At 47.7% G+C, this 26886-nt stretch overlaps 17 non-coding genes and 1 pseudogene across 17 annotated transcripts; all 18 read left to right on the forward strand.

Annotated features, from left to right (window-relative positions):
* Nucleotides 1–799: 799 nt before the first annotated feature.
* LOC142688720 (U2 spliceosomal RNA) lies at nucleotides 800–990 on the forward strand. Its single transcript, XR_012857778.1, has one exon. It is a non-coding gene; the product is annotated as a U2 spliceosomal RNA (small nuclear RNA).
* Nucleotides 991–2286: 1296 nt separating this feature from the next.
* LOC142688722 (U2 spliceosomal RNA) lies at nucleotides 2287–2477 on the forward strand. Its single transcript, XR_012857780.1, has one exon. It is a non-coding gene; the product is annotated as a U2 spliceosomal RNA (small nuclear RNA).
* A 1280-nt stretch (nucleotides 2478–3757) lies between these two features.
* Nucleotides 3758–3948, forward strand: LOC142688723 (U2 spliceosomal RNA). Its single transcript, XR_012857781.1, has one exon. It is a non-coding gene; the product is annotated as a U2 spliceosomal RNA (small nuclear RNA).
* A 1284-nt stretch (nucleotides 3949–5232) lies between these two features.
* On the forward strand, nucleotides 5233–5423 carry LOC142688725 (U2 spliceosomal RNA). Its single transcript, XR_012857782.1, has one exon. It is a non-coding gene; the product is annotated as a U2 spliceosomal RNA (small nuclear RNA).
* A 1300-nt stretch (nucleotides 5424–6723) lies between these two features.
* Nucleotides 6724–6914, forward strand: LOC142688726 (U2 spliceosomal RNA). The gene has a single exon (XR_012857783.1). It is a non-coding gene; the product is annotated as a U2 spliceosomal RNA (small nuclear RNA).
* Nucleotides 6915–8218: 1304 nt separating this feature from the next.
* On the forward strand, nucleotides 8219–8409 carry LOC142688727 (U2 spliceosomal RNA). The gene has a single exon (XR_012857784.1). It is a non-coding gene; the product is annotated as a U2 spliceosomal RNA (small nuclear RNA).
* A 1292-nt stretch (nucleotides 8410–9701) lies between these two features.
* Nucleotides 9702–9892, forward strand: LOC142688728 (U2 spliceosomal RNA). The gene has a single exon (XR_012857785.1). It is a non-coding gene; the product is annotated as a U2 spliceosomal RNA (small nuclear RNA).
* A 1292-nt stretch (nucleotides 9893–11184) lies between these two features.
* Nucleotides 11185–11375, forward strand: LOC142688729 (U2 spliceosomal RNA). The gene has a single exon (XR_012857786.1). It is a non-coding gene; the product is annotated as a U2 spliceosomal RNA (small nuclear RNA).
* Nucleotides 11376–12667: 1292 nt separating this feature from the next.
* On the forward strand, nucleotides 12668–12858 carry LOC142688730 (U2 spliceosomal RNA). Its single transcript, XR_012857787.1, has one exon. It is a non-coding gene; the product is annotated as a U2 spliceosomal RNA (small nuclear RNA).
* A 1292-nt stretch (nucleotides 12859–14150) lies between these two features.
* LOC142688800 (U2 spliceosomal RNA) lies at nucleotides 14151–14341 on the forward strand. The gene has a single exon (XR_012857851.1). It is a non-coding gene; the product is annotated as a U2 spliceosomal RNA (small nuclear RNA).
* Nucleotides 14342–15630: 1289 nt separating this feature from the next.
* On the forward strand, nucleotides 15631–15802 carry LOC142688805 (U2 spliceosomal RNA; annotated as a pseudogene).
* Nucleotides 15803–17060: 1258 nt separating this feature from the next.
* On the forward strand, nucleotides 17061–17251 carry LOC142688766 (U2 spliceosomal RNA). Its single transcript, XR_012857820.1, has one exon. It is a non-coding gene; the product is annotated as a U2 spliceosomal RNA (small nuclear RNA).
* A 1304-nt stretch (nucleotides 17252–18555) lies between these two features.
* LOC142688731 (U2 spliceosomal RNA) lies at nucleotides 18556–18746 on the forward strand. Its single transcript, XR_012857788.1, has one exon. It is a non-coding gene; the product is annotated as a U2 spliceosomal RNA (small nuclear RNA).
* A 1276-nt stretch (nucleotides 18747–20022) lies between these two features.
* Nucleotides 20023–20213, forward strand: LOC142688732 (U2 spliceosomal RNA). The gene has a single exon (XR_012857789.1). It is a non-coding gene; the product is annotated as a U2 spliceosomal RNA (small nuclear RNA).
* Nucleotides 20214–21505: 1292 nt separating this feature from the next.
* Nucleotides 21506–21696, forward strand: LOC142688734 (U2 spliceosomal RNA). The gene has a single exon (XR_012857791.1). It is a non-coding gene; the product is annotated as a U2 spliceosomal RNA (small nuclear RNA).
* A 1284-nt stretch (nucleotides 21697–22980) lies between these two features.
* LOC142688736 (U2 spliceosomal RNA) lies at nucleotides 22981–23171 on the forward strand. The gene has a single exon (XR_012857792.1). It is a non-coding gene; the product is annotated as a U2 spliceosomal RNA (small nuclear RNA).
* Nucleotides 23172–24455: 1284 nt separating this feature from the next.
* On the forward strand, nucleotides 24456–24646 carry LOC142688737 (U2 spliceosomal RNA). Its single transcript, XR_012857793.1, has one exon. It is a non-coding gene; the product is annotated as a U2 spliceosomal RNA (small nuclear RNA).
* Nucleotides 24647–25934: 1288 nt separating this feature from the next.
* LOC142688738 (U2 spliceosomal RNA) lies at nucleotides 25935–26125 on the forward strand. Its single transcript, XR_012857794.1, has one exon. It is a non-coding gene; the product is annotated as a U2 spliceosomal RNA (small nuclear RNA).
* Nucleotides 26126–26886: the final 761 nt, after the last annotated feature.

Below are 26886 nucleotides of genomic sequence, written 5' to 3' on the forward strand. Positions count from 1 at the left end.
CATTTCAAGAAGAAGTAAGAATTGCAGTTGCAACAAAGCCTTGCTTGCCTACAAAGAGAGCAGCAATTTGGATTTGTTACTATGTTACCTAGAAGAATAACAAACTGTGCAAGGATGGAGGTTGTAGGAGCAAGGAGAAGTTGTCTGTAAAGTTGGTGGATGCCTATTTTCCATTTTGCAGTCCCTTGTCTCCCTCTTGTGGCCTCCTGGAGGCAACTAGCTGTGCAAAAAAAAGACAGCCTGGCGGCCGGCTGTTGCAGTGTTGCCCTCTCAGGCAACACTGAGTGACTGACTGAGCCTCACCGTCTTATATAAAGTTCAGACGGAACTTTGCACGTGTCATAGTGGAGCCCTCAGGATTCCAGAGCCAGCTTTCTGACATCATAATGGGGCCTCAGAGATAAAAGCCTGGGCCCAGGCAGTGTTGGTCAGTGCTGCTCAGCAGGCAGCACTGGACTGGACTGGATTACAGCTGATACAAGGTGTGAAGGAACAAGGGGTGGCTGTGGGCATGCACTTGCTGCCGCTGCCAGTGTTTATCTGCATGGCAGCAGGGCATTTGGGCGTTGCCAGGAAGGCGTTTTTATGTAGATTCCTCCTCTTTCAGCACTGCATTGTGGTGCAAGCAAAAGAAGCAAATCCTGTCTGGCTTCCTCTCCGGCCTTTATTCACCTCCCGTGTAGCTGTGAGTGTGTGAGCCTGCAGGGCCCCATGGAATTGCCTAGAAGTAGGCTGAATCGCTGCAAGGGCTGAACAGCAGTATCGGGCAGGCTCGGGCAACGCGCGGCCCGTTCGGGTTATCGCTTCTCGGCCTTTTGGCTAAGATCAAGTGTAGTATCTGTTCTTATCAGTTTAATATCTGATACGTCCCCTATCTGGGGACCATATATTAAATGGATTTTTAGAACAGGGAGATGGAAATAGAGCTTGCTCTGTCCACTCCACGCATTGACCTGGTATTGCAGTATTTCCAGGACCGGTGCACCCTTTCCTTATGTGTTGACTAAAAGCAGATTCCAAAAGTGTTTTTTGTCTTTGCTATTGTTTCTGTCTTTCTGAAGGGATCTCCCCTTTTAATCCCATTATTTCAACACCTGTTGGACAATGCATGAGTGATAATGAGCTCATTGATTAAATGCAATTAATGAATAGATTGCCACCTCTTGTTGTGTGTCGTCTGTGTTTCTGTGTTTCCGGCATTTCACATTGGAACACCTCATTCACCTTCCTTGTCTTCTCTCCGCCCTCCCTTTTAGGTAAGTTAAAGAGCTGCACCTGAGCCAGCCACTGATTGATTGATTGATTGATTGATTGATTGATTGATTGATTGATTGATTGATTGATTGATGCAGCACAACAGTCAAATAGTGGAGTGGAGTAGGGGAACAGCAAACAGCCAATAAAGCAGCCCGCCCGCTCGCCTGCCCGCCACAATGGACCTACCTGTGTACACTAGATGGATGTGATGGAATGTACTGTCGTCCCTACATTTCAAGAAGAAGTAAGAATTGCAGTTGCAACAAAGCCTTGCTTGCCTACAAAGAGAGCAGCAATTTGGATTTGTTACTATGTTACCTAGAAGAATAACAAACTGTGCAAGGATGGAGGTTGTAGGAGCAAGGAGAAGTTGTCTGTAAAGTTGGTGGATGCCTATTTTCCATTTTGCAGTCCCTTGTCTCCCTCTTGTGGCCTCCTGGAGGCAACTAGCTGTGCAAAAAAAAGACAGCCTGGCGGCCGGCTGTTGCAGTGTTGCCCTCTCAGGCAACACTGAGTGACTGACTGAGCCTCACCGTCTTATATAAAGTTCAGACGGAACTTTGCACGTGTCATAGTGGAGCCCTCAGGATTCCAGAGCCAGCTTTCTGACATCATAATGGGGCCTCAGAGATAAAAGCCTGGGCCCAGGCAGTGTTGGTCAGTGCTGCTCAGCAGGCAGCACTGGACTGGACTGGATTACAGCTGATACAAGGTGTGAAGGAACAAGGGGTGGCTGTGGGCATGCACTTGCTGCCGCTGCCAGTGTTTATCTGCATGGCAGCAGGGCATTTGGGCGTTGCCAGGAAGGCGTTTTTATGTAGATTCCTCCTCTTTCAGCACTGCATTGTGGTGCAAGCAAAAGAAGCAAATCCTGTCTGGCTTCCTCTCCGGCCTTTATTCACCTCCCGTGTAGCTGTGAGTGTGTGAGCCTGCAGGGCCCCATGGAATTGCCTAGAAGTAGGCTGAATCGCTGCAAGGGCTGAACAGCAGTATCGGGCAGGCTCGGGCAACGCGCGGCCCGTTCGGGTTATCGCTTCTCGGCCTTTTGGCTAAGATCAAGTGTAGTATCTGTTCTTATCAGTTTAATATCTGATACGTCCCCTATCTGGGGACCATATATTAAATGGATTTTTAGAACAGGGAGATGGAAATAGAGCTTGCTCTGTCCACTCCACGCATTGACCTGGTATTGCAGTATTTCCAGGACCGGTGCACCCTTTCCTTATGTGTTGACTAAAAGCAGATTCCAAAAGTGTTTTTTGTCTTTGCTATTGTTTCTGTCTTTCTGAAGGGATCTCCCCTTTTAATCCCATTATTTCAACACCTGTTGGACAATGCATGAGTGATAATGAGCTCATTGATTAAATGCAATTAATGAATAGATTGCCACCTCTTGTTGTGTGTCGTCTGTGTTTCTGTGTTTCCGGCATTTCACATTGGAACACCTCATTCACCTTCCTTGTCTTCTCTCCGCCCTCCCTTTTAGGTAAGTTAAAGAGCTGCACCTGAGCCAGCCACTGATTGATTGATTGATTGATTGATTGATTGATTGATTGATTGATTGATGCAGCACAACAGTCAAATAGTGGAGTGGAGTAGGGGAACAGCAAACAGCCAATAAAGCAGCCCGCTCGCCTGCCCGCCACAATGGACCTACCTGTGTACACTAGATGGATGTGATGGAATGTACTGTCGTCCCTACATTTCAAGAAGAAGTAAGAATTGCAGTTGCAACAAAGCCTTGCTTGCCTACAAAGAGAGCAGCAATTTGGATTTGTTACTATGTTACCTAGAAGAATAACAAACTGTGCAAGGATGGAGGTTGTAGGAGCAAGGAGAAGTTGTCTGTAAAGTTGGTGGATGCCTATTTTCCATTTTGCAGTCCCTTGTCTCCCTCTTGTGGCCTCCTGGAGGCAACTTGCTGTGCAAAAAAAAGACAGCCTGGCGGCCGGCTGTTGCAGTGTTGCCCTCTCAGGCAACACTGAGTGACTGACTGAGCCTCACCGTCTTATATAAAGTTCAGACGGAACTTTGCACGTGTCATAGTGGAGCCCTCAGGATTCCAGAGCCAGCTTTCTGACATCATAATGGGGCCTCAGAGATAAAAGCCTGGGCCCAGGCAGTGTTGGTCAGTGCTGCTCAGCAGGCAGCACTGGACTGGACTGGATTACAGCTGATACAAGGTGTGAAGGAACAAGGGGTGGCTGTGGGCATGCACTTGCTGCCGCTGCCAGTGTTTATCTGCATGGCAGCAGGGCATTTGGGCGTTGCCAGGAAGGCGTTTTTATGTAGATTCCTCCTCTTTCAGCACTGCATTGTGGTGCAAGCAAAAGAAGCAAATCCTGTCTGGCTTCCTCTCCGGCCTTTATTCACCTCCCGTGTAGCTGTGAGTGTGTGAGCCTGCAGGGCCCCATGGAATTGCCTAGAAGTAGGCTGAATCGCTGCAAGGGCTGAACAGCAGTATCGGGCAGGCTCGGGCAACGCGCGGCCCGTTCGGGTTATCGCTTCTCGGCCTTTTGGCTAAGATCAAGTGTAGTATCTGTTCTTATCAGTTTAATATCTGATACGTCCCCTATCTGGGGACCATATATTAAATGGATTTTTAGAACAGGGAGATGGAAATAGAGCTTGCTCTGTCCACTCCACGCATTGACCTGGTATTGCAGTATTTCCAGGACCGGTGCACCCTTTCCTTATGTGTTGACTAAAAGCAGATTCCAAAAGTGTTTTTTGTCTTTGCTATTGTTTCTGTCTTTCTGAAGGGATCTCCCCTTTTAATCCCATTATTTCAACACCTGTTGGACAATGCATGAGTGATAATGAGCTCATTGATTAAATGCAATTAATGAATAGATTGCCACCTCTTGTTGTGTGTCGTCTGTGTTTCTGTGTTTCCGGCATTTCACATTGGAACACCTCATTCACCTTCCTTGTCTTCTCTCCGCCCTCCCTTTTAGGTAAGTTAAAGAGCTGCACCTGAGCCAGCCACTGATTGATTGATTGATTGATTGATTGATTGATTGATTGATTGATTGATGCAGCACAACAGTCAAATAGTGGAGTGGAGTAGGGGAACAGCAAACAGCCAATAAAGCAGCCCGCCCGCTCGCCTGCCCGCCACAATGGACCTACCTGTGTACACTAGATGGATGTGATGGAATGTACTGTCGTCCCTACATTTCAAGAAGAAGTAAGAATTGCAGTTGCAACAAAGCCTTGCTTGCCTACAAAGAGAGCAGCAATTTGGATTTGTTACTATGTTACCTAGAAGAATAACAAACTGTGCAAGGATGGAGGTTGTAGGAGCAAGGAGAAGTTGTCTGTAAAGTTGGTGGATGCCTATTTTCCATTTTGCAGTCCCTTGTCTCCCTCTTGTGGCCTCCTGGAGGCAACTAGCTGTGCAAAAAAAAGACAGCCTGGCGGCCGGCTGTTGCAGTGTTGCCCTCTCAGGCAACACTGAGTGACTGACTGAGCCTCACCGTCTTATATAAAGTTCAGACGGAACTTTGCACGTGTCATAGTGGAGCCCTCAGGATTCCAGAGCCAGCTTTCTGACATCATAATGGGGCCTCAGAGATAAAAGCCTGGGCCCAGGCAGTGTTGGTCAGTGCTGCTCAGCAGGCAGCACTGGACTGGACTGGATTACAGCTGATACAAGGTGTGAAGGAACAAGGGGTGGCTGTGGGCATGCACTTGCTGCCGCTGCCAGTGTTTATCTGCATGGCAGCAGGGCATTTGGGCGTTGCCAGGAAGGCGTTTTTATGTAGATTCCTCCTCTTTCAGCACTGCATTGTGGTGCAAGCAAAAGAAGCAAATCCTGTCTGGCTTCCTCTCCGGCCTTTATTCACCTCCCGTGTAGCTGTGAGTGTGTGAGCCTGCAGGGCCCCATGGAATTGCCTAGAAGTAGGCTGAATCGCTGCAAGGGCTGAACAGCAGTATCGGGCAGGCTCGGGCAACGCGCGGCCCGTTCGGGTTATCGCTTCTCGGCCTTTTGGCTAAGATCAAGTGTAGTATCTGTTCTTATCAGTTTAATATCTGATACGTCCCCTATCTGGGGACCATATATTAAATGGATTTTTAGAACAGGGAGATGGAAATAGAGCTTGCTCTGTCCACTCCACGCATTGACCTGGTATTGCAGTATTTCCAGGACCGGTGCACCCTTTCCTTATGTGTTGACTAAAAGCAGATTCCAAAAGTGTTTTTTGTCTTTGCTATTGTTTCTGTCTTTCTGAAGGGATCTCCCCTTTTAATCCCATTATTTCAACACCTGTTGGACAATGCATGAGTGATAATGAGCTCATTGATTAAATGCAATTAATGAATAGATTGCCACCTCTTGTTGTGTGTCGTCTGTGTTTCTGTGTTTCCGGCATTTCACATTGGAACACCTCATTCACCTTCCTTGTCTTCTCTCCGCCCTCCCTTTTAGGTAAGTTAAAGAGCTGCACCTGAGCCAGCCACTGATTGATTGATTGATTGATTGATTGATTGATTGATTGATTGATTGATTGATTGATTGATTGATGCAGCACAACAGTCAAATAGTGGAGTGGAGTAGGGGAACAGCAAACAGCCAATAAAGCAGCCCGCCCGCTCGCCTGCCCGCCACAATGGACCTACCTGTGTACACTAGATGGATGTGATGGAATGTACTGTCGTCCCTACATTTCAAGAAGAAGTAAGAATTGCAGTTGCAACAAAGCCTTGCTTGCCTACAAAGAGAGCAGCAATTTGGATTTGTTACTATGTTACCTAGAAGAATAACAAACTGTGCAAGGATGGAGGTTGTAGGAGCAAGGAGAAGTTGTCTGTAAAGTTGGTGGATGCCTATTTTCCATTTTGCAGTCCCTTGTCTCCCTCTTGTGGCCTCCTGGAGGCAACTAGCTGTGCAAAAAAAAGACAGCCTGGCGGCCGGCTGTTGCAGTGTTGCCCTCTCAGGCAACACTGAGTGACTGACTGAGCCTCACCGTCTTATATAAAGTTCAGACGGAACTTTGCACGTGTCATAGTGGAGCCCTCAGGATTCCAGAGCCAGCTTTCTGACATCATAATGGGGCCTCAGAGATAAAAGCCTGGGCCCAGGCAGTGTTGGTCAGTGCTGCTCAGCAGGCAGCACTGGACTGGACTGGATTACAGCTGATACAAGGTGTGAAGGAACAAGGGGTGGCTGTGGGCATGCACTTGCTGCCGCTGCCAGTGTTTATCTGCATGGCAGCAGGGCATTTGGGCGTTGCCAGGAAGGCGTTTTTATGTAGATTCCTCCTCTTTCAGCACTGCATTGTGGTGCAAGCAAAAGAAGCAAATCCTGTCTGGCTTCCTCTCCGGCCTTTATTCACCTCCCGTGTAGCTGTGAGTGTGTGAGCCTGCAGGGCCCCATGGAATTGCCTATAAGTAGGCTGAATCGCTGCAAGGGCTGAACAGCAGTATCGGGCAGGCTCGGGCAACGCGCGGCCCGTTCGGGTTATCGCTTCTCGGCCTTTTGGCTAAGATCAAGTGTAGTATCTGTTCTTATCAGTTTAATATCTGATACGTCCCCTATCTGGGGACCATATATTAAATGGATTTTTAGAACAGGGAGATGGAAATAGAGCTTGCTCTGTCCACTCCACGCATTGACCTGGTATTGCAGTATTTCCAGGACCGGTGCACCCTTTCCTTATGTGTTGACTAAAAGCAGATTCCAAAAGTGTTTTTTGTCTTTGCTATTGTTTCTGTCTTTCTGAAGGGATCTCCCCTTTTAATCCCATTATTTCAACACCTGTTGGACAATGCATGAGTGATAATGAGCTCATTGATTAAATGCAATTAATGAATAGATTGCCACCTCTTGTTGTGTGTCGTCTGTGTTTCTGTGTTTCCGGCATTTCACATTGGAACACCTCATTCACCTTCCTTGTCTTCTCTCCGCCCTCCCTTTTAGGTAAGTTAAAGAGCTGCACCTGAGCCAGCCACTGATTGATTGATTGATTGATTGATTGATTGATTGATTGATTGATTGATTGATTGATTGATTGATTGATGCAGCACAACAGTCAAATAGTGGAGTGGAGTAGGGGAACAGCAAACAGCCAATAAAGCAGCCCGCCCGCTCGCCTGCCCGCCACAATGGACCTACCTGTGTACACTAGATGGATGTGATGGAATGTACTGTCGTCCCTACATTTCAAGAAGAAGTAAGAATTGCAGTTGCAACAAAGCCTTGCTTGCCTACAAAGAGAGCAGCAATTTGGATTTGTTACTATGTTACCTAGAAGAATAACAAACTGTGCAAGGATGGAGGTTGTAGGAGCAAGGAGAAGTTGTCTGTAAAGTTGGTGGATGCCTATTTTCCATTTTGCAGTCCCTTGTCTCCCTCTTGTGGCCTCCTGGAGGCAACTAGCTGTGCAAAAAAAAGACAGCCTGGCGGCCGGCTGTTGCAGTGTTGCCCTCTCAGGCAACACTGAGTGACTGACTGAGCCTCACCGTCTTATATAAAGTTCAGACGGAACTTTGCACGTGTCATAGTGGAGCCCTCAGGATTCCAGAGCCAGCTTTCTGACATCATAATGGGGCCTCAGAGATAAAAGCCTGGGCCCAGGCAGTGTTGGTCAGTGCTGCTCAGCAGGCAGCACTGGACTGGACTGGATTACAGCTGATACAAGGTGTGAAGGAACAAGGGGTGGCTGTGGGCATGCACTTGCTGCCGCTGCCAGTGTTTATCTGCATGGCAGCAGGGCATTTGGGCGTTGCCAGGAAGGCGTTTTTATGTAGATTCCTCCTCTTTCAGCACTGCATTGTGGTGCAAGCAAAAGAAGCAAATCCTGTCTGGCTTCCTCTCCGGCCTTTATTCACCTCCCGTGTAGCTGTGAGTGTGTGAGCCTGCAGGGCCCCATGGAATTGCCTAGAAGTAGGCTGAATCGCTGCAAGGGCTGAACAGCAGTATCGGGCAGGCTCGGGCAACGCGCGGCCCGTTCGGGTTATCGCTTCTCGGCCTTTTGGCTAAGATCAAGTGTAGTATCTGTTCTTATCAGTTTAATATCTGATACGTCCCCTATCTGGGGACCATATATTAAATGGATTTTTAGAACAGGGAGATGGAAATAGAGCTTGCTCTGTCCACTCCACGCATTGACCTGGTATTGCAGTATTTCCAGGACCGGTGCACCCTTTCCTTATGTGTTGACTAAAAGCAGATTCCAAAAGTGTTTTTTGTCTTTGCTATTGTTTCTGTCTTTCTGAAGGGATCTCCCCTTTTAATCCCATTATTTCAACACCTGTTGGACAATGCATGAGTGATAATGAGCTCATTGATTAAATGCAATTAATGAATAGATTGCCACCTCTTGTTGTGTGTCGTCTGTGTTTCTGTGTTTCCGGCATTTCACATTGGAACACCTCATTCACCTTCCTTGTCTTCTCTCCGCCCTCCCTTTTAGGTAAGTTAAAGAGCTGCACCTGAGCCAGCCACTGATTGATTGATTGATTGATTGATTGATTGATTGATTGATTGATTGATTGATTGATGCAGCACAACAGTCAAATAGTGGAGTGGAGTAGGGGAACAGCAAACAGCCAATAAAGCAGCCCGCCCGCTCGCCTGCCCGCCACAATGGACCTACCTGTGTACACTAGATGGATGTGATGGAATGTACTGTCGTCCCTACATTTCAAGAAGAAGTAAGAATTGCAGTTGCAACAAAGCCTTGCTTGCCTACAAAGAGAGCAGCAATTTGGATTTGTTACTATGTTACCTAGAAGAATAACAAACTGTGCAAGGATGGAGGTTGTAGGAGCAAGGAGAAGTTGTCTGTAAAGTTGGTGGATGCCTATTTTCCATTTTGCAGTCCCTTGTCTCCCTCTTGTGGCCTCCTGGAGGCAACTAGCTGTGCAAAAAAAAGACAGCCTGGTGGCCGGCTGTTGCAGTGTTGCCCTCTCAGGCAACACTGAGTGACTGACTGAGCCTCACCGTCTTATATAAAGTTCAGACGGAACTTTGCACGTGTCATAGTGGAGCCCTCAGGATTCCAGAGCCAGCTTTCTGACATCATAATGGGGCCTCAGAGATAAAAGCCTGGGCCCAGGCAGTGTTGGTCAGTGCTGCTCAGCAGGCAGCACTGGACTGGACTGGATTACAGCTGATACAAGGTGTGAAGGAACAAGGGGTGGCTGTGGGCATGCACTTGCTGCCGCTGCCAGTGTTTATCTGCATGGCAGCAGGGCATTTGGGCGTTGCCAGGAAGGCGTTTTTATGTAGATTCCTCCTCTTTCAGCACTGCATTGTGGTGCAAGCAAAAGAAGCAAATCCTGTCTGGCTTCCTCTCCGGCCTTTATTCACCTCCCGTGTAGCTGTGAGTGTGTGAGCCTGCAGGGCCCCATGGAATTGCCTAGAAGTAGGCTGAATCGCTGCAAGGGCTGAACAGCAGTATCGGGCAGGCTCGGGCAACGCGCGGCCCGTTCGGGTTATCGCTTCTCGGCCTTTTGGCTAAGATCAAGTGTAGTATCTGTTCTTATCAGTTTAATATCTGATACGTCCCCTATCTGGGGACCATATATTAAATGGATTTTTAGAACAGGGAGATGGAAATAGAGCTTGCTCTGTCCACTCCACGCATTGACCTGGTATTGCAGTATTTCCAGGACCGGTGCACCCTTTCCTTATGTGTTGACTAAAAGCAGATTCCAAAAGTGTTTTTTGTCTTTGCTATTGTTTCTGTCTTTCTGAAGGGATCTCCCCTTTTAATCCCATTATTTCAACACCTGTTGGACAATGCATGAGTGATAATGAGCTCATTGATTAAATGCAATTAATGAATAGATTGCCACCTCTTGTTGTGTGTCGTCTGTGTTTCTGTGTTTCCGGCATTTCACATTGGAACACCTCATTCACCTTCCTTGTCTTCTCTCCGCCCTCCCTTTTAGGTAAGTTAAAGAGCTGCACCTGAGCCAGCCACTGATTGATTGATTGATTGATTGATTGATTGATTGATTGATTGATTGATTGATTGATGCAGCACAACAGTCAAATAGTGGAGTGGAGTAGGGGAACAGCAAACAGCCAATAAAGCAGCCCGCCCGCTCGCCTGCCCGCCACAATGGACCTACCTGTGTACACTAGATGGATGTGATGGAATGTACTGTCGTCCCTACATTTCAAGAAGAAGTAAGAATTGCAGTTGCAACAAAGCCTTGCTTGCCTACAAAGAGAGCAGCAATTTGGATTTGTTACTATGTTACCTAGAAGAATAACAAACTGTGCAAGGATGGAGGTTGTAGGAGCAAGGAGAAGTTGTCTGTAAAGTTGGTGGATGCCTATTTTCCATTTTGCAGTCCCTTGTCTCCCTCTTGTGGCCTCCTGGAGGCAACTAGCTGTGCAAAAAAAAGACAGCCTGGCGGCCGGCTGTTGCAGTGTTGCCCTCTCAGGCAACACTGAGTGACTGACTGAGCCTCACCGTCTTATATAAAGTTCAGACGGAACTTTGCACGTGTCATAGTGGAGCCCTCAGGATTCCAGAGCCAGCTTTCTGACATCATAATGGGGCCTCAGAGATAAAAGCCTGGGCCCAGGCAGTGTTGGTCAGTGCTGCTCAGCAGGCAGCACTGGACTGGACTGGATTACAGCTGATACAAGGTGTGAAGGAACAAGGGGTGGCTGTGGGCATGCACTTGCTGCCGCTGCCAGTGTTTATCTGCATGGCAGCAGGGCATTTGGGCGTTGCCAGGAAGGCGTTTTTATGTAGATTCCTCCTCTTTCAGCACTGCATTGTGGTGCAAGCAAAAGAAGCAAATCCTGTCTGGCTTCCTCTCCGGCCTTTATTCACCTCCCGTGTAGCTGTGAGTGTGTGAGCCTGCAGGGCCCCATGGAATTGCCTAGAAGTAGGCTGAATCGCTGCAAGGGCTGAACAGCAGTATCGGGCAGGCTCGGGCAACGCGCGGCCCGTTCGGGTTATCGCTTCTCGGCCTTTTGGCTAAGATCAAGTGTAGTATCTGTTCTTATCAGTTTAATATCTGATACGTCCCCTATCTGGGGACCATATATTAAATGGATTTTTAGAACAGGGAGATGGAAATAGAGCTTGCTCTGTCCACTCCACGCATTGACCTGGTATTGCAGTATTTCCAGGACCGGTGCACCCTTTCCTTATGTGTTGACTAAAAGCAGATTCCAAAAGTGTTTTTTGTCTTTGCTATTGTTTCTGTCTTTCTGAAGGGATCTCCCCTTTTAATCCCATTATTTCAACACCTGTTGGACAATGCATGAGTGATAATGAGCTCATTGATTAAATGCAATTAATGAAGCAATTAATGAATAGATTGCCACCTCTTGTTGTGTGTCGTCTGTGTTTCTGTGTTTCCGGCATTTCACATTGGAACACCTCATTCACCTTCCTTGTCTTCTCTCCGCCCTCCCTTTTAGGTAAGTTAAAGAGCTGCACCTGAGCCAGCCACTGATTGATTGATTGATTGATTGATTGATTGATTGATTGATTGATGCAGCACAACAGTCAAATAGTGGAGTGGAGTAGGGGAACAGCAAACAGCCAATAAAGCAGCCCGCCCGCTCGCCTGCCCGCCACAATGGACCTACCTGTGTACACTAGATGGATGTGATGGAATGTACTGTCGTCCCTACATTTCAAGAAGAAGTAAGAATTGCAGTTGCAACAAAGCCTTGCTTGCCTACAAAGAGAGCAGCAATTTGGATTTGTTACTATGTTACCTAGAAGAATAACAAACTGTGCAAGGATGGAGGTTGTAGGAGCAAGGAGAAGTTGTCTGTAAAGTTGGTGGATGCCTATTTTCCATTTTGCAGTCCCTTGTCTCCCTCTTGTGGCCTCCTGGAGGCAACTAGCTGTGCAAAAAAAAGACAGCCTGGCGGCCGGCTGTTGCAGTGTTGCCCTCTCAGGCAACACTGAGTGACTGACTGAGCCTCACCGTCTTATATAAAGTTCAGACGGAACTTTGCACGTGTCATAGTGGAGCCCTCAGGATTCCAGAGCCAGCTTTCTGACATCATAATGGGGCCTCAGAGATAAAAGCCTGGGCCCAGGCAGTGTTGGTCAGTGCTGCTCAGCAGGCAGCACTGGACTGGACTGGATTACAGCTGATACAAGGTGTGAAGGAACAAGGGGTGGCTGTGGGCATGCACTTGCTGCCGCTGCCAGTGTTTATCTGCATGGCAGCAGGGCATTTGGGCGTTGCCAGGAAGGCGTTTTTATGTAGATTCCTCCTCTTTCAGCACTGCATTGTGGTGCAAGCAAAAGAAGCAAATCCTGTCTGGCTTCCTCTCCGGCCTTTATTCACCTCCCGTGTAGCTGTGAGTGTGTGAGCCTGCAGGGCCCCATGGAATTGCCTAGAAGTAGGCTGAATCGCTGCAAGGGCTGAACAGCAGTATCGGGCAGGCTCGGGCAACGCGCGGCCCGTTCGGGTTATCGCTTCTCGGCCTTTTGGCTAAGATCAAGTGTAGTATCTGTTCTTATCAGTTTAATATCTGATACGTCCCCTATCTGGGGACCATATATTAAATGGATTTTTAGAACAGGGAGATGGAAATAGAGCTTGCTCTGTCCACTCCACGCATTGACCTGGTATTGCAGTATTTCCAGGACCGGTGCACCCTTTCCTTATGTGTTGACTAAAAGCAGATTCCAAAAGTGTTTTTTGTCTTTGCTATTGTTTCTGTCTTTCTGAAGGGATCTCCCCTTTTAATCCCATTATTTCAACACCTGTTGGACAATGCATGAGTGATAATGAGCTCATTGATTAAATGCAATTAATGAATAGATTGCCACCTCTTGTTGTGTGTCGTCTGTGTTTCTGTGTTTCCGGCATTTCACATTGGAACACCTCATTCACCTTCCTTGTCTTCTCTCCGCCCTCCCTTTTAGGTAAGTTAAAGAGCTGCACCTGAGCCAGCCACTGATTGATTGATTGATTGATTGATTGATTGATTGATTGATTGATTGATTGATTGATGCAGCACAACAGTCAAATAGTGGAGTGGAGTAGGGGAACAGCAAACAGCCAATAAAGCAGCCCGCCCGCTCGCCTGCCCGCCACAATGGACCTACCTGTGTACACTAGATGGATGTGATGGAATGTACTGTCGTCCCTACATTTCAAGAAGAAGTAAGAATTGCAGTTGCAACAAAGCCTTGCTTGCCTACAAAGAGAGCAGCAATTTGGATTTGTTACTATGTTACCTAGAAGAATAACAAACTGTGCAAGGATGGAGGTTGTAGGAGCAAGGAGAAGTTGTCTGTAAAGTTGGTGGATGCCTATTTTCCATTTTGCAGTCCCTTGTCTCCCTCTTGTGGCCTCCTGGAGGCAACTAGCTGTGCAAAAAAAAGACAGCCTGGCGGCCGGCTGTTGCAGTGTTGCCCTCTCAGGCAACACTGAGTGACTGACTGAGCCTCACCGTCTTATATAAAGTTCAGACGGAACTTTGCACGTGTCATAGTGGAGCCCTCAGGATTCCAGAGCCAGCTTTCTGACATCATAATGGGGCCTCAGAGATAAAAGCCTGGGCCCAGGCAGTGTTGGTCAGTGCTGCTCAGCAGGCAGCACTGGACTGGACTGGATTACAGCTGATACAAGGTGTGAAGGAACAAGGGGTGGCTGTGGGCATGCACTTGCTGCCGCTGCCAGTGTTTATCTGCATGGCAGCAGGGCATTTGGGCGTTGCCAGGAAGGCGTTTTTATGTAGATTCCTCCTCTTTCAGCACTGCATTGTGGTGCAAGCAAAAGAAGCAAATCCTGTCTGGCTTCCTCTCCGGCCTTTATTCACCTCCCGTGTAGCTGTGAGTGTGTGAGCCTGCAGGGCCCCATGGAATTGCCTAGAAGTAGGCTGAATCGCTGCAAGGGCTGAACAGCAGTATCGGGCAGGCTCGGGCAACGCGCGGCCCGTTCGGGTTATCGCTTCTCGGCCTTTTGGCTAAGATCAAGTGTAGTATCTGTTCTTATCAGTTTAATATCTGATATGTCCCCTATCTGGGGACCATATATTAAATGGATTTTTAGAACAGGGAGATGGAAATAGAGCTTGCTCTGTCCACTCCACGCATTGACCTGGTATTGCAGTATTTCCAGGACCGGTGCACCCTTTCCTTATGTGTTGACTAAAAGCAGATTCCAAAAGTGTTTTTTGTCTTTGCTATTGTTTCTGTCTTTCTGAAGGGATCTCCCCTTTTAATCCCATTATTTCAACACCTGTTGGACAATGCATGAGTGATAATGAGCTCATTGATTAAATGCAATTAATGAATAGATTGCCACCTCTTGTTGTGTGTCGTCTGTGTTTCTGTGTTTCCGGCATTTCACATTGGAACACCTCATTCACCTTCCTTGTCTTCTCTCCGCCCTCCCTTTTAGGTAAGTTAAAGAGCTGCACCTGAGCCAGCCACTGATTGATTGATTGATTGATTGATTGATTGATTGATTGATTGATTGATTGATTGCAGCACAACAGTCAAATAGTGGAGTGGAGTAGGGGAACAGCAAACAGCCAATAAAGCAGCCCGCCCGCTCGCCTGCCCGCCACAATGGACCTACCTGTGTACACTAGATGGATGTGATGGAATGTACTGTCGTCCCTACATTTCAAGAAGAAGTAAGAATTGCAGTTGCAACAAAGCCTTGCTTGCCTACAAAGAGAGCAGCAATTTGGATTTGTTACTATGTTACCTAGAAGAATAACAAACTGTGCAAGGATGGAGGTTGTAGGAGCAAGGAGAAGTTGTCTGTAAAGTTGGTGGATGCCTATTTTCCATTTTGCAGTCCCTTGTCTCCCTCTTGTGGCCTCCTGGAGGCAACTAGCTGTGCAAAAAAAAGACAGCCTGGCGGCCGGCTGTTGCAGTGTTGCCCTCTCAGGCAACACTGAGTGACTGACTGAGCCTCACCGTCTTATATAAAGTTCAGACGGAACTTTGCACGTGTCATAGTGGAGCCCTCAGGATTCCAGAGCCAGCTTTCTGACATCATAATGGGGCCTCAGAGATAAAAGCCTGGGCCCAGGCAGTGTTGGTCAGTGCTGCTCAGCAGGCAGCACTGGACTGGACTGGATTACAGCTGATACAAGGTGTGAAGGAACAAGGGGTGGCTGTGGGCATGCACTTGCTGCCGCTGCCAGTGTTTATCTGCATGGCAGCAGGGCATTTGGGCGTTGCCAGGAAGGCGTTTTTATGTAGATTCCTCCTCTTTCAGCACTGCATTGTGGTGCAAGCAAAAGAAGCAAATCCTGTCTGGCTTCCTCTCCGGCCTTTATTCACCTCCCGTGTAGCTGTGAGTGTGTGAGCCTGCAGGGCCCCATGGAATTGCCTAGAAGTAGGCTGAATCGCTGCAAGGGCTGAACAGCAGTATCGGGCAGGCTCGGGCAACGCGCGGCCCGTTCGGGTTATCGCTTCTCGGCCTTTTGGCTAAGATCAAGTGTAGTATCTGTTCTTATCAGTTTAATATCTGATACGTCCCCTATCTGGGGACCATATATTAAATGGATTTTTAGAACAGGGAGATGGAAATAGAGCTTGCTCTGTCCTTTCCTTATGTGTTGACTAAAAGCAGATTCCAAAAGTGTTTTTTGTCTTTGCTATTGTTTCTGTCTTTCTGAAGGGATCTCCCCTTTTAATCCCATTATTTCAACACCTGTTGGACAATGCATGAGTGATAATGAGCTCATTGATTAAATGCAATTAATGAATAGATTGCCACCTCTTGTTGTGTGTCGTCTGTGTTTCTGTGTTTCCGGCATTTCACATTGGAACACCTCATTCACCTTCCTTGTCTTCTCTCCGCCCTCCCTTTTAGGTAAGTTAAAGAGCTGCACCTGAGCCAGCCACTGATTGATTGATTGATTGATTGATTGATTGATTGATTGATTGATTGATTGATGCAGCACAACAGTCAAATAGTGGAGTGGAGTAGGGGAACAGCAAACAGCCAATAAAGCAGCCCGCCCGCTCGCCTGCCCGCCACAATGGACCTACCTGTGTACACTAGATGGATGTGATGGAATGTACTGTCGTCCCTACATTTCAAGAAGAAGTAAGAATTGCAGTTGCAACAAAGCCTTGCTTGCCTACAAAGAGAGCAGCAATTTGGATTTGTTACTATGTTACCTAGAAGAATAACAAACTGTGCAAGGATGGAGGTTGTAGGAGCAAGGAGAAGTTGTCTGTAAAGTTGGTGGATGCCTATTTTCCATTTTGCAGTCCCTTGTCTCCCTCTTGTGGCCTCCTGGAGGCAACTAGCTGTGCAAAAAAAAGACAGCCTGGCGGCCGGCTGTTGCAGTGTTGCCCTCTCAGGCAACACTGAGTGACTGACTGAGCCTCACCGTCTTATATAAAGTTCAGACGGAACTTTGCACGTGTCATAGTGGAGCCCTCAGGATTCCAGAGCCAGCTTTCTGACATCATAATGGGGCCTCAGAGATAAAAGCCTGGGCCCAGGCAGTGTTGGTCAGTGCTGCTCAGCAGGCAGCACTGGACTGGACTGGATTACAGCTGATACAAGGTGTGAAGGAACAAGGGGTGGCTGTGGGCATGCACTTGCTGCCGCTGCCAGTGTTTATCTGCATGGCAGCAGGGCATTTGGGCGTTGCCAGGAAGGCGTTTTTATGTAGATTCCTCCTCTTTCAGCACTGCATTGTGGTGCAAGCAAAAGAAGCAAATCCTGTCTGGCTTCCTCTCCGGCCTTTATTCACCTCCCGTGTAGCTGTGAGTGTGTGAGCCTGCAGGGCCCCATGGAATTGCCTAGAAGTAGGCTGAATCGCTGCAAGGGCTGAACAGCAGTATCGGGCAGGCTCGGGCAACGCGCGGCCCGTTCGGGTTATCGCTTCTCGGCCTTTTGGCTAAGATCAAGTGTAGTATCTGTTCTTATCAGTTTAATATCTGATACGTCCCCTATCTGGGGACCATATATTAAATGGATTTTTAGAACAGGGAGATGGAAATAGAGCTTGCTCTGTCCACTCCACGCATTGACCTGGTATTACAGTATTTCCAGGACCGGTGCACCCTTTCCTTATGTGTTGACTAAAAGCAGATTCCAAAAGTGTTTTTTGTCTTTGCTATTGTTTCTGTCTTTCTGAAGGGATCTCCCCTTTTAATCCCATTATTTCAACACCTGTTGGACAATGCATGAGTGATAATGAGCTCATTGATTAAATGCAATTAATGAATAGATTGCCACCTCTTGTTGTGTGTCGTCTGTGTTTCTGTGTTTCCGGCATTTCACATTGGAACACCTCATTCACCTTCCTTGTCTTCTCTCCGCCCTCCCTTTTAGGTAAGTTAAAGAGCTGCACCTGAGCCAGCCACTGATTGATTGATTGATTGATTGATTGATTGATTGATTGATTGATTGATTGATTGATTGATTGATTGATGCAGCACAACAGTCAAATAGTGGAGTGGAGTAGGGGAACAGCAAACAGCCAATAAAGCAGCCCGCCCGCTCGCCTGCCCGCCACAATGGACCTACCTGTGTACACTAGATGGATGTGATGGAATGTACTGTCGTCCCTACATTTCAAGAAGAAGTAAGAATTGCAGTTGCAACAAAGCCTTGCTTGCCTACAAAGAGAGCAGCAATTTGGATTTGTTACTATGTTACCTAGAAGAATAACAAACTGTGCAAGGATGGAGGTTGTAGGAGCAAGGAGAAGTTGTCTGTAAAGTTGGTGGATGCCTATTTTCCATTTTGCAGTCCCTTGTCTCCCTCTTGTGGCCTCCTGGAGGCAACTAGCTGTGCAAAAAAAAGACAGCCTGGCGGCCGGCTGTTGCAGTGTTGCCCTCTCAGGCAACACTGAGTGACTGACTGAGCCTCACCGTCTTATATAAAGTTCAGACGGAACTTTGCACGTGTCATAGTGGAGCCCTCAGGATTCCAGAGCCAGCTTTCTGACATCATAATGGGGCCTCAGAGATAAAAGCCTGGGCCCAGGCAGTGTTGGTCAGTGCTGCTCAGCAGGCAGCACTGGACTGGACTGGATTACAGCTGATACAAGGTGTGAAGGAACAAGGGGTGGCTGTGGGCATGCACTTGCTGCCGCTGCCAGTGTTTATCTGCATGGCAGCAGGGCATTTGGGCGTTGCCAGGAAGGCGTTTTTATGTAGATTCCTCCTCTTTCAGCACTGCATTGTGGTGCAAGCAAAAGAAGCAAATCCTGTCTGGCTTCCTCTCCGGCCTTTATTCACCTCCCGTGTAGCTGTGAGTGTGTGAGCCTGCAGGGCCCCATGGAATTGCCTAGAAGTAGGCTGAATCGCTGCAAGGGCTGAACAGCAGTATCGGGCAGGCTCGGGCAACGCGCGGCCCGTTCGGGTTATCGCTTCTCGGCCTTTTGGCTAAGATCAAGTGTAGTATCTGTTCTTATCAGTTTAATATCTGATACGTCCCCTATCTGGGGACCATATATTAAATGGATTTTTAGAACAGGGAGATGGAAATAGAGCTTGCTCTGTCCACTCCACGCATTGACCTGGTATTGCAGTATTTCCAGGACCGGTGCACCCTTTCCTTATGTGTTGACTAAAAGCAGATTCCAAAAGTGTTTTTTGTCTTTGCTATTGTTTCTGTCTTTCTGAAGGGATCTCCCCTTTTAATCCCATTATTTCAACACCTGTTGGACAATGCATGAGTGATAATGAGCTCATTGATTAAATGCAATTAATGAATAGATTGCCACCTCTTGTTGTGTGTCGTCTGTGTTTCTGTGTTTCCGGCATTTCACATTGGAACACCTCATTCACCTTCCTTGTCTTCTCTCCGCCCTCCCTTTTAGGTAAGTTAAAGAGCTGCACCTGAGCCAGCCACTGATTGATTGATTGATTGATTGATTGATTGATTGATTGATGCAGCACAACAGTCAAATAGTGGAGTGGAGTAGGGGAACAGCAAACAGCCAATAAAGCAGCCCGCCCGCTCGCCTGCCCGCCACAATGGACCTACCTGTGTACACTAGATGGATGTGATGGAATGTACTGTCGTCCCTACATTTCAAGAAGAAGTAAGAATTGCAGTTGCAACAAAGCCTTGCTTGCCTACAAAGAGAGCAGCAATTTGGATTTGTTACTATGTTACCTAGAAGAATAACAAACTGTGCAAGGATGGAGGTTGTAGGAGCAAGGAGAAGTTGTCTGTAAAGTTGGTGGATGCCTATTTTCCATTTTGCAGTCCCTTGTCTCCCTCTTGTGGCCTCCTGGAGGCAACTAGCTGTGCAAAAAAAAGACAGCCTGGCGGCCGGCTGTTGCAGTGTTGCCCTCTCAGGCAACACTGAGTGACTGACTGAGCCTCACCGTCTTATATAAAGTTCAGACGGAACTTTGCACGTGTCATAGTGGAGCCCTCAGGATTCCAGAGCCAGCTTTCTGACATCATAATGGGGCCTCAGAGATAAAAGCCTGGGCCCAGGCAGTGTTGGTCAGTGCTGCTCAGCAGGCAGCACTGGACTGGACTGGATTACAGCTGATACAAGGTGTGAAGGAACAAGGGGTGGCTGTGGGCATGCACTTGCTGCCGCTGCCAGTGTTTATCTGCATGGCAGCAGGGCATTTGGGCGTTGCCAGGAAGGCGTTTTTATGTAGATTCCTCCTCTTTCAGCACTGCATTGTGGTGCAAGCAAAAGAAGCAAATCCTGTCTGGCTTCCTCTCCGGCCTTTATTCACCTCCCGTGTAGCTGTGAGTGTGTGAGCCTGCAGGGCCCCATGGAATTGCCTAGAAGTAGGCTGAATCGCTGCAAGGGCTGAACAGCAGTATCGGGCAGGCTCGGGCAACGCGCGGCCCGTTCGGGTTATCGCTTCTCGGCCTTTTGGCTAAGATCAAGTGTAGTATCTGTTCTTATCAGTTTAATATCTGATACGTCCCCTATCTGGGGACCATATATTAAATGGATTTTTAGAACAGGGAGATGGAAATAGAGCTTGCTCTGTCCACTCCACGCATTGACCTGGTATTGCAGTATTTCCAGGACCGGTGCACCCTTTCCTTATGTGTTGACTAAAAGCAGATTCCAAAAGTGTTTTTTGTCTTTGCTATTGTTTCTGTCTTTCTGAAGGGATCTCCCCTTTTAATCCCATTATTTCAACACCTGTTGGACAATGCATGAGTGATAATGAGCTCATTGATTAAATGCAATTAATGAATAGATTGCCACCTCTTGTTGTGTGTCGTCTGTGTTTCTGTGTTTCCGGCATTTCACATTGGAACACCTCATTCACCTTCCTTGTCTTCTCTCCGCCCTCCCTTTTAGGTAAGTTAAAGAGCTGCACCTGAGCCAGCCACTGATTGATTGATTGATTGATTGATTGATTGATTGATTGATTGATTGATTGATTGATGCGGCACAACAGTCAAATAGTGGAGTGGAGTAGGGGAACAGCAAACAGCCAATAAAGCAGCCCGCCCGCTCGCCTGCCCGCCACAATGGACCTACCTGTGTACACTAGATGGATGTGATGGAATGTACTGTCGTCCCTACATTTCAAGAAGAAGTAAGAATTGCAGTTGCAACAAAGCCTTGCTTGCCTACAAAGAGAGCAGCAATTTGGATTTGTTACTATGTTACCTAGAAGAATAACAAACTGTGCAAGGATGGAGGTTGTAGGAGCAAGGAGAAGTTGTCTGTAAAGTTGGTGGATGCCTATTTTCCATTTTGCAGTCCCTTGTCTCCCTCTTGTGGCCTCCTGGAGGCAACTAGCTGTGCAAAAAAAAGACAGCCTGGCGGCCGGCTGTTGCAGTGTTGCCCTCTCAGGCAACACTGAGTGACTGACTGAGCCTCACCGTCTTATATAAAGTTCAGACGGAACTTTGCACGTGTCATAGTGGAGCCCTCAGGATTCCAGAGCCAGCTTTCTGACATCATAATGGGGCCTCAGAGATAAAAGCCTGGGCCCAGGCAGTGTTGGTCAGTGCTGCTCAGCAGGCAGCACTGGACTGGACTGGATTACAGCTGATACAAGGTGTGAAGGAACAAGGGGTGGCTGTGGGCATGCACTTGCTGCCGCTGCCAGTGTTTATCTGCATGGCAGCAGGGCATTTGGGCGTTGCCAGGAAGGCGTTTTTATGTAGATTCCTCCTCTTTCAGCACTGCATTGTGGTGCAAGCAAAAGAAGCAAATCCTGTCTGGCTTCCTCTCCGGCCTTTATTCACCTCCCGTGTAGCTGTGAGTGTGTGAGCCTGCAGGGCCCCATGGAATTGCCTAGAAGTAGGCTGAATCGCTGCAAGGGCTGAACAGCAGTATCGGGCAGGCTCGGGCAACGCGCGGCCCGTTCGGGTTATCGCTTCTCGGCCTTTTGGCTAAGATCAAGTGTAGTATCTGTTCTTATCAGTTTAATATCTGATACGTCCCCTATCTGGGGACCATATATTAAATGGATTTTTAGAACAGGGAGATGGAAATAGAGCTTGCTCTGTCCACTCCACGCATTGACCTGGTATTGCAGTATTTCCAGGACCGGTGCACCCTTTCCTTATGTGTTGACTAAAAGCAGATTCCAAAAGTGTTTTTTGTCTTTGCTATTGTTTCTGTCTTTCTGAAGGGATCTCCCCTTTTAATCCCATTATTTCAACACCTGTTGGACAATGCATGAGTGATAATGAGCTCATTGATTAAATGCAATTAATGAATAGATTGCCACCTCTTGTTGTGTGTCGTCTGTGTTTCTGTGTTTCCGGCATTTCACATTGGAACACCTCATTCACCTTCCTTGTCTTCTCTCCGCCCTCCCTTTTAGGTAAGTTAAAGAGCTGCACCTGAGCCAGCCACTGATTGATTGATTGATTGATTGATTGATTGATTGATTGATTGATTGATGCAGCACAACAGTCAAATAGTGGAGTGGAGTAGGGGAACAGCAAACAGCCAATAAAGCAGCCCGCCCGCTCGCCTGCCCGCCACAATGGACCTACCTGTGTACACTAGATGGATGTGATGGAATGTACTGTCGTCCCTACATTTCAAGAAGAAGTAAGAATTGCAGTTGCAACAAAGCCTTGCTTGCCTACAAAGAGAGCAGCAATTTGGATTTGTTACTATGTTACCTAGAAGAATAACAAACTGTGCAAGGATGGAGGTTGTAGGAGCAAGGAGAAGTTGTCTGTAAAGTTGGTGGATGCCTATTTTCCATTTTGCAGTCCCTTGTCTCCCTCTTGTGGCCTCCTGGAGGCAACTAGCTGTGCAAAAAAAAGACAGCCTGGCGGCCGGCTGTTGCAGTGTTGCCCTCTCAGGCAACACTGAGTGACTGACTGAGCCTCACCGTCTTATATAAAGTTCAGACGGAACTTTGCACGTGTCATAGTGGAGCCCTCAGGATTCCAGAGCCAGCTTTCTGACATCATAATGGGGCCTCAGAGATAAAAGCCTGGGCCCAGGCAGTGTTGGTCAGTGCTGCTCAGCAGGCAGCACTGGACTGGACTGGATTACAGCTGATACAAGGTGTGAAGGAACAAGGGGTGGCTGTGGGCATGCACTTGCTGCCGCTGCCAGTGTTTATCTGCATGGCAGCAGGGCATTTGGGCGTTGCCAGGAAGGCGTTTTTATGTAGATTCCTCCTCTTTCAGCACTGCATTGTGGTGCAAGCAAAAGAAGCAAATCCTGTCTGGCTTCCTCTCCGGCCTTTATTCACCTCCCGTGTAGCTGTGAGTGTGTGAGCCTGCAGGGCCCCATGGAATTGCCTAGAAGTAGGCTGAATCGCTGCAAGGGCTGAACAGCAGTATCGGGCAGGCTCGGGCAACGCGCGGCCCGTTCGGGTTATCGCTTCTCGGCCTTTTGGCTAAGATCAAGTGTAGTATCTGTTCTTATCAGTTTAATATCTGATACGTCCCCTATCTGGGGACCATATATTAAATGGATTTTTAGAACAGGGAGATGGAAATAGAGCTTGCTCTGTCCACTCCACGCATTGACCTGGTATTGCAGTATTTCCAGGACCGGTGCACCCTTTCCTTATGTGTTGACTAAAAGCAGATTCCAAAAGTGTTTTTTGTCTTTGCTATTGTTTCTGTCTTTCTGAAGGGATCTCCCCTTTTAATCCCATTATTTCAACACCTGTTGGACAATGCATGAGTGATAATGAGCTCATTGATTAAATGCAATTAATGAATAGATTGCCACCTCTTGTTGTGTGTCGTCTGTGTTTCTGTGTTTCCGGCATTTCACATTGGAACACCTCATTCACCTTCCTTGTCTTCTCTCCGCCCTCCCTTTTAGGTAAGTTAAAGAGCTGCACCTGAGCCAGCCACTGATTGATTGATTGATTGATTGATTGATTGATTGATTGATTGATTGATGCAGCACAACAGTCAAATAGTGGAGTGGAGTAGGGGAACAGCAAACAGCCAATAAAGCAGCCCGCCCACTCGCCTGCCCGCCACAATGGACCTACCTGTGTACACTAGATGGATGTGATGGAATGTACTGTCGTCCCTACATTTCAAGAAGAAGTAAGAATTGCAGTTGCAACAAAGCCTTGCTTGCCTACAAAGAGAGCAGCAATTTGGATTTGTTACTATGTTACCTAGAAGAATAACAAACTGTGCAAGGATGGAGGTTGTAGGAGCAAGGAGAAGTTGTCTGTAAAGTTGGTGGATGCCTATTTTCCATTTTGCAGTCCCTTGTCTCCCTCTTGTGGCCTCCTGGAGGCAACTAGCTGTGCAAAAAAAAGACAGCCTGGCGGCCGGCTGTTGCAGTGTTGCCCTCTCAGGCAACACTGAGTGACTGACTGAGCCTCACCGTCTTATATAAAGTTCAGACGGAACTTTGCACGTGTCATAGTGGAGCCCTCAGGATTCCAGAGCCAGCTTTCTGACATCATAATGGGGCCTCAGAGATAAAAGCCTGGGCCCAGGCAGTGTTGGTCAGTGCTGCTCAGCAGGCAGCACTGGACTGGACTGGATTACAGCTGATACAAGGTGTGAAGGAACAAGGGGTGGCTGTGGGCATGCACTTGCTGCCGCTGCCAGTGTTTATCTGCATGGCAGCAGGGCATTTGGGCGTTGCCAGGAAGGCGTTTTTATGTAGATTCCTCCTCTTTCAGCACTGCATTGTGGTGCAAGCAAAAGAAGCAAATCCTGTCTGGCTTCCTCTCCGGCCTTTATTCACCTCCCGTGTAGCTGTGAGTGTGTGAGCCTGCAGGGCCCCATGGAATTGCCTAGAAGTAGGCTGAATCGCTGCAAGGGCTGAACAGCAGTATCGGGCAGGCTCGGGCAACGCGCGGCCCGTTCGGGTTATCGCTTCTCGGCCTTTTGGCTAAGATCAAGTGTAGTATCTGTTCTTATCAGTTTAATATCTGATACGTCCCCTATCTGGGGACCATATATTAAATGGATTTTTAGAACAGGGAGATGGAAATAGAGCTTGCTCTGTCCACTCCACGCATTGACCTGGTATTGCAGTATTTCCAGGACCGGTGCACCCTTTCCTTATGTGTTGACTAAAAGCAGATTCCAAAAGTGTTTTTTGTCTTTGCTATTGTTTCTGTCTTTCTGAAGGGATCTCCCCTTTTAATCCCATTATTTCAACACCTGTTGGACAATGCATGAGTGATAATGAGCTCATTGATTAAATGCAATTAATGAATAGATTGCCACCTCTTGTTGTGTGTCGTCTGTGTTTCTGTGTTTCCGGCATTTCACATTGGAACACCTCATTCACCTTCCTTGTCTTCTCTCCGCCCTCCCTTTTAGGTAAGTTAAAGAGCTGCACCTGAGCCAGCCACTGATTGATTGATTGATTGATTGATTGATTGATTGATTGATTGATTGATTGATGCAGCACAACAGTCAAATAGTGGAGTGGAGTAGGGGAACAGCAAACAGCCAATAAAGCAGCCCGCCCGCTCGCCTGCCCGCCACAATGGACCTACCTGTGTACACTAGATGGATGTGATGGAATGTACTGTCGTCCCTACATTTCAAGAAGAAGTAAGAATTGCAGTTGCAACAAAGCCTTGCTTGCCTACAAAGAGAGCAGCAATTTGGATTTGTTACTATGTTACCTAGAAGAATAACAAACTGTGCAAGGATGGAGGTTGTAGGAGCAAGGAGAAGTTGTCTGTAAAGTTGGTGGATGCCTATTTTCCATTTTGCAGTCCCTTGTCTCCCTCTTGTGGCCTCCTGGAGGCAACTAGCTGTGCAAAAAAAAGACAGCCTGGCGGCCGGCTGTTGCAGTGTTGCCCTCTCAGGCAACACTGAGTGACTGACTGAGCCTCACCGTCTTATATAAAGTTCAGACGGAACTTTGCACGTGTCATAGTGGAGCCCTCAGGATTCCAGAGCCAGCTTTCTGACATCATAATGGGGCCTCAGAGATAAAAGCCTGGGCCCAGGCAGTGTTGGTCAGTGCTGCTCAGCAGGCAGCACTGGACTGGACTGGATTACAGCTGATACAAGGTGTGAAGGAACAAGGGGTGGCTGTGGGCATGCACTTGCTGCCGCTGCCAGTGTTTATCTGCATGGCAGCAGGGCATTTGGGCGTTGCCAGGAAGGCGTTTTTATGTAGATTCCTCCTCTTTCAGCACTGCATTGTGGTGCAAGCAAAAGAAGCAAATCCTGTCTGGCTTCCTCTCCGGCCTTTATTCACCTCCCGTGTAGCTGTGAGTGTGTGAGCCTGCAGGGCCCCATGGAATTGCCTAGAAGTAGGCTGAATCGCTGCAAGGGCTGAACAGCAGTATCGGGCAGGCTCGGGCAACGCGCGGCCCGTTCGGGTTATCGCTTCTCGGCCTTTTGGCTAAGATCAAGTGTAGTATCTGTTCTTATCAGTTTAATATCTGATACGTCCCCTATCTGGGGACCATATATTAAATGGATTTTTAGAACAGGGAGATGGAAATAGAGCTTGCTCTGTCCACTCCACGCATTGACCTGGTATTGCAGTATTTCCAGGACCGGTGCACCCTTTCCTTATGTGTTGACTAAAAGCAGATTCCAAAAGTGTTTTTTGTCTTTGCTATTGTTTCTGTCTTTCTGAAGGGATCTCCCCTTTTAATCCCATTATTTCAACACCTGTTGGACAATGCATGAGTGATAATGAGCTCATTGATTAAATGCAATTAATGAATAGATTGCCACCTCTTGTTGTGTGTCGTCTGTGTTTCTGTGTTTCCGGCATTTCACATTGGAACACCTCATTCACCTTCCTTGTCTTCTCTCCGCCCTCCCTTTTAGGTAAGTTAAAGAGCTGCACCTGAGCCAGCCACTGATTGATTGATTGATTGATTGATTGATTGATTGATTGATTGATGCAGCACAACAGTCAAATAGTGGAGTGGAGTAGGGGAACAGCAAACAGCCAATAAAGCAGCCCGCCCGCTCGCCTGCCCGCCACAATGGACCTACCTGTGTACACTAGATGGATGTGATGGAATGTACTGTCGTCCCTACATTTCAAGAAGAAGTAAGAATTGCAGTTGCAACAAAGCCTTGCTTGCCTACAAAGAGAGCAGCAATTTGGATTTGTTACTATGTTACCTAGAAGAATAACAAACTGTGCAAGGATGGAGGTTGTAGGAGCAAGGAGAAGTTGTCTGTAAAGTTGGTGGATGCCTATTTTCCATTTTGCAGTCCCTTGTCTCCCTCTTGTGGCCTCCTGGAGGCAACTAGCTGTGCAAAAAAAAGACAGCCTGGCGGCCGGCTGTTGCAGTGTTGCCCTCTCAGGCAACA

This window comes from Rhinoderma darwinii (genome assembly GCF_050947455.1).
Source record: "Rhinoderma darwinii isolate aRhiDar2 chromosome 5 unlocalized genomic scaffold, aRhiDar2.hap1 SUPER_5_unloc_26, whole genome shotgun sequence".
Taxonomy (NCBI): Eukaryota; Metazoa; Chordata; class Amphibia; order Anura; family Rhinodermatidae; genus Rhinoderma; species Rhinoderma darwinii.